The sequence below is a fragment of the Stegostoma tigrinum genome, chromosome 12 (assembly GCF_030684315.1).
Source record: "Stegostoma tigrinum isolate sSteTig4 chromosome 12, sSteTig4.hap1, whole genome shotgun sequence".
NCBI lineage: Eukaryota > Metazoa > Chordata > Chondrichthyes > Orectolobiformes > Stegostomatidae > Stegostoma > Stegostoma tigrinum.
In genome coordinates this window covers 9,126,667-9,132,704 of record NC_081365.1, presented here as the reverse complement: position 1 = coordinate 9,132,704, position 6,038 = coordinate 9,126,667, and positions in this window count along the sequence as shown.

Sequence of the window (6,038 nt, the reverse complement as noted above, 5' to 3'; positions counted from 1 at the left end):
CTTGGAAAATGTTGGTTTATATGTAGAAGAGAGGGAGAGGGAAGTGGGTAAGGACTAAACGATAGGTGAGGATAGAGCCCAAAGAGAGAGAGAAGAGCAGGTGGACAGACAAAGGAATTGGTAACGAAATGGCTAGGAAGCTTTTACTGGGGCTGTTAGCGGCAAACAATAAGTAGTGTGTAATGGCAGACAATAAGATAACAAGGCCTGGTGTATGGGGTAGGAGTCTGGGATATGTGAGAGTTTAGGCCCTAAAATTATTGAACTCAGTATTGAATCTGTAGGGCTGCAAGGTCCCCAAGTGGAAAACAAGGTATTGTTCTTACAGCTTGCACTCAGCTTTGCTGGAACACTGCAGCAAGCCTGAGACAGAGATGTTGACCAGGGATAACAAGGTGTAGAGCTGGATGAACACAGCAGGCCAAGCAGCAACACAAGAGCAGGAAGGCTGACATTTCGGGCCAAGACCCTTCCCCGAAACGTCAGCCTTCCTGCTCCTGTGATGCTGCTTGGCCTGCTGTGTTCATCCAGCTCTACTCCTTGTTATCTCGGATTCTCCAGCATCTGCAGTTCCTATTATCTCTGTTGACCAGGGAACAGGGTGGTGTGTTAAAGTGGCAGGCATCTGCAAACTCATGCTTCATCTATGTTCTGCCCACCAAACAGATCCTGAGCTTCCAGTTGCCCTAACTTTAACACACCATTCTGTTCCCTGGCCAACATCTGCATTCCAGTGAAGCTCAGTGCAAGCTGGAAGAACAACACCTCATCTTCAGCTTGGGGACCCTGCACTTCTCCAAACCTCATGTCGTGTTCAATAATTTTAAGGCCTGAACTCCCCCATGTCCCAGCCCCCTACCCCACACACCAGGCCATGAAATCGCATAGTCAGCCCATTACACGCTACCCATTATTAGTCACTAACAGTCCCCATTAACAGCTATTCACCCTCCTAGATAAAAAAGTGTAGAGCTGGATGAACACAGCAGGCCAAGCAGCATCCTAGGAGCACAAAAGCTGATATTTCGGGCCCAGATCCTTCAAGAAAAAAGCTTTTATCATGAAGGGTCTAGGCCCAAAATGTCAGCTTTTGTGCTCCTGAGATGCTGCTTGGCCTGTTGTGTTCATCCAGCCCCACACTTTGTTGTCTTGGATTCTCCAGCATCTGCAGTTCCCATTATCTCTATTCACCCTCCAAGCCAGGTCATTATTAACTCCTTTGTTTATCCAATTGGTCTTCTCTCTCTTCGAGCTCTAAGCCCACCTATTATTTATTCCTTAACCCTCTTCCCCACACACCAATCCCCCCAGCCCACCACCACTGCCAATCATATCTTCTGCATGAACATCTTCTGAGCAACCATCAGTTCTGAGGAAGGGTCATGGGACTCGAAACTTTAACTCTGATTTTTCTTCACAGATGCTGCCAGTCCTGCTCAGCTTTTCCAGCAGCTTCTGTTTTTGTTCCTGATTTACACCTTCTGCAGCTCCAGGTTTTTAAACTAGATCTGTATCATTTTTATTAAGTAAAGGAGCACTCCACGCAAAATGTTTCTTCTATAGCTATTGCCTTTTGTTCAATGAATAGATTTCATAGTTGTGACCTTTGAATATAACAGAGGTGACTAGCTGTCCTCTATATGCTGTTGGACACATATTTTTAAACATGAGAATTGATAGCCTAAAAAAAGTCTTCAATTCTATGCATCTTAACTTAAGGCTTGTTTTGAAGATGACTTTACTGACAGAATTACAGCATGTTTTAAAAAGAATGCCTATCAAGGATCATGATACTTCTAGGTTAGGTGTCTGGGTGTTTCCATTTATAGATACACTCTATACTGTCGACTTTACGTGTCATGTAGGCTTTCCCCGAGATAGACATGGAAATTTGCCAAGCATTGGGTCTAAAAGTACTAAATCGTCACCTTGCATTTTTTTGTTTTAAGAAACCTTCTCAGGTAAAGAAACTACTCACCCCATGACTGGACTTTGCTATTAGATGCATTTTCCAGAACAAAATCTATTTGTTGCAAATGGATAATTTAAGTTTCTGAATGGAAATTTCTGTAGTTTCCAGTGCATATGCGCCAAAGCTGCAGTACAAACAGGGCAAAATTTCTGTCAAATTCGGTAGCAAGTCACACAAGAATGACAGGAATTGCAAGTGTAGAATATCATTTCCAATACATATATCTGAGAAGCCTTTCTTACAGTGGAAACCTGCTGAGTATGGAATTTATGGTAAACTTCTTGAAATAACTTTCTCTTCAGCCTCAGCTGGAGCTACTAGATTTTAAATTTTTATATTTTTAGTGTCATCATGTGTGCTCAAGTACAGAAGTACTGGAGTACGGTGAAAAGTGTATAATTTTGCCACATGTGGTTGCCATCTGGGGTTAAAGTACTTAGGTACAAAAAAGAAGCTTAGGTTCAAAATAGCAAGAGAAACAAGATTTAATAAGTTAAGCATTACATCCTAGAATGGTAGAAAAATAAAGAAAAAGATTATATTTTACATTAAAATCTTTCATAGTTTAAAATAGGAAAATAAAGTAATAAGCTAAAAGTTCAACAGTCGTTGATGAATCCTCTGCATATCTCACTCTGTTGTCTGTTCTCAAAGCAGCTGCCACAGATACTGTCGCTGTTATGATACCCAATTCTGGGAATTACACCTTCCGGAGAATGCCCAGGTTAAGGAAAAGCCACTGAGGAGAGGCAAAACAGGTATCACCAACTGAGAGGCCTAACTCGATCACACTCTCATTTAAGCTCCAAAATGAAGAAAGAGCCTGAGCTGGATGGCTAACAGGCTAAAAAAAATGCAGGCAGTGAATCTCCCTGACAGGGAACCACAGTCCAGAAAGGCATCACAAGTGGCTTAGTTCTGTGACAGAACAGTGTAGTTTCAAGTTACTCTTGGGACGGGACTAGAGGCTTACGCATCCAAACCACAGCCTGAGAATTAGTGCAGTGCTGAGAGAATTCTTTATTATTTATTAGTGGGATGTGGGCATTGCATTTTGATTGCTCATCCCTAATTGCCCTCCTCTAAACCAAAATCCTTAACAGTTGGGAGATCTTCTTTTGATGTCAGCTGATGTTACTACTAGAACAAGTCAGATCTCACTAAAATCTAGCCAGATAGATTTTTGTTAACTTAACAAAGTGGTCTTTCACAGAAACACAAACAATGCAATGCTGCAGATTTAGTGTTAACAATAAAATAGAAGTTTATTATACAAAATAAACAAAGATGGAATAAGCCAAACTATTTACATACAATAAAATCTAAAAGAATTTGAAACAGAACAGAACCAAATTGTATCTATCCAATTGCATCATTTTCCAACCCTTAAATTCCAGAGAGCCCCCAATCTTGAGATCTAGTTAGACCGGTTCTTGGTTATTTATACAAACAAGTGAGTTTAAACATTCTTAGCTTTAAATAATCTATTCAGGTTAGTAAATAATTAAACATTTCTTGGCCTGCTAATGCCTTTCAATGTTTGTTGTCTCCAATCATAAAGCTCTCACCATATAAAAAAAAATTCACGCTCTAACTTCAGAAGGTCTAATGTCGCCTGGTCCAAAAGAAAAACAGAAATTATGTTCTGAAGAAGGGTTACTGGACCCAAAATGTTAACTCTGATTTCTCTCCACAGAGAGGGTGGCACGGTGGCTGAGTGGTTAGCACTGCTGCCTAACAGGACTGGAGACCTGGTTTGATTCCACCCTCGGGCGACTGTCTGTGTGGAGTTTGCACATTCTCCCTGTGTCTGTGTGGGTTTCCTCCGGGTCCTCCAGTTTCCTCCCACAGTCCAAAGATGTGCAGGTTAGATGGATCGGCCATGCTAAATTGCCTGTAGTGTTCAGGGGTGTATAGATTAGATGGGGCACAGTGGGATACTCTGAGGGTCACTCTGGATTTGTTGGCCTGCAGGACCTGTTTCCACACTGTTGGGGCTCTACGATAGATGCTGTCAGACCTGCTGAGTATTTCCAGCATCCACAGTTCTTTCAGATTTTATCCAATGTCTCCTGGTATCTGATACATACTGCTTTTGTAATCAAAGCTGCAGAAAGACTGGCAAGTTAATTATTAAAGCCCCTCTTGCACAAGGTCAAAGCACACATGCCACTAGTTCAAATTTCACACCCTAAATTAAATGATATGAATAGTTATAAATCACACACTTTGTGTCACTATTTGAACCAAATAAAGACTGAGAATGCTGGAGATATTCAGCAGGTCTGGCAGCATTTGTGGAGAGAGAAACAGAGTTAAAGTTTGGAGTCCAGTGACCTTTCTTCAGAACTGGAAGCAGGTAGGAAAAGATTATATTTGTGGTGATGATGGAATGGGGCAATTGGTGAGGAGAAGAGAAGAGAGGATAGATGGACAGAGAGCCCAGAGAGTGGGAGAAAGAGGGAGAGAGATAGGAGGGTAGACAGACGAAAGAATTGTTGACAGTAAACCAAGAAAGAAGAGAAGCTAGATAGGCTTAAATATAGATTCCTTTTTTGTGTAATAAATATGCATTCCTTTATTAAAGAAAATTTGCAGCCTCGTTGGTACATGTTCACTGACAGACCAACAGAATAACTAACTGTAAAAATTAAGTTTGTGATCTACAAAGCCAGGTTTCACCCTGGGCCTGTTCCAATATGGGATCATGACACAGATTAACCCAGGTAGTCCTATTCTACAACCCTATTCCCATGACACTGCAAGTATTTCTCACTACAACTCGAAAGCTAAAATTCAGTTTAAAAAAAAACACTCATGCAGCGCATTCCAGACCCCACCCACCCAATAACGGTAATTATTTCCTCATTTGCTGCTGGTGTCTTTGCCAATATCCTCATTCTCAATTTGTTGACAACGGAAACAATTTCTATCTATGTACTCTTTCTAAGCTCCTTACAATTTACATAGTGGCTCAGTAGTTAGCCCTCTTGCCTCACACTACTATGGACCCAGGTTCAATTCCAACCTTGGATGACAGCCTGGGTTTCCTTTCCCAGTCCAAAGGTGTGTATGTTACGTAGATTGGTCGTGCTAAATTGCCAAGAGTGTGCAGGTGGGTTCGCCATGGGAATTAAAGGGATGGGGTGGAATACTCTTCAGAGGATTGGCGAGGGCTGTAGGGCCTGTAGGGACTAAAGAGAGAGTTAAGAAGAGCAAGGAGGGGACATGAGCAGGCATTAGCAGGTAGAATAAAGGAGAACCCTAAAGCTTTCTATAAGTAAGCGAGGAATAAGAGGATGACTAGGGTAAGAAGAGGGCCAGTCAAAGACAGAAGTGGGAAGTTGTGTGTGGACCCTGTGGAGATCAGAGAGGTGCTAAATGATTATTTCTCATCTGTTTTCACTGAGGAACAGGAGAATATTGTAGAGGACATGACTAAATTACGGGTTACTAGAATTGAGAGGATTAAGGTTAGTAAGGAGGAGGTGTTATCAATTCTAGAAGGTGTGAAGGTAGATAAATCCCCTGGGCCGGATGGGATTTTTCCAAGGATTGTCTGGGAATCGAGGGAGGAGGTGGCGAAGCCTATGGCCTTGATCTTTGAGTCCTCATTGTCTACAGGTTTAGTACCAGAGGACTGGAGGATTGCAAATGTTGGGCCCTTGTTCAAGAAGGGCAGTAGGGATGACCCAGGTAATTATAGACCTATGAGCCTTATGTCAGTTGTAGGAAAAGATTTGGAAAGGATTATAAAAGATAGGATTTATAATCGTACAGCAAGCAACAATTTGATTGGAGATAGTCAACATGGATTCATCAAGGGCAAGTCGTGTCTCCCAAACTTCACTGAATGTTTTGAGAAGGTGACCAAGCATGTGGATGAGGGTAGGGCACTTGATGTGATGTACATGGACTTCAGTAAAGCCTTTGATAACATTCCACATGGTAGGCTATTGGAGAAAATACGGAGGCACGGGATTGATTTAGCAGTTTGGATTAGAAACTGGCTTTCTGTAAGAAGGCAACGAGTGGTGGTTGATGGAAAATATTCAGCCTGGAGTCA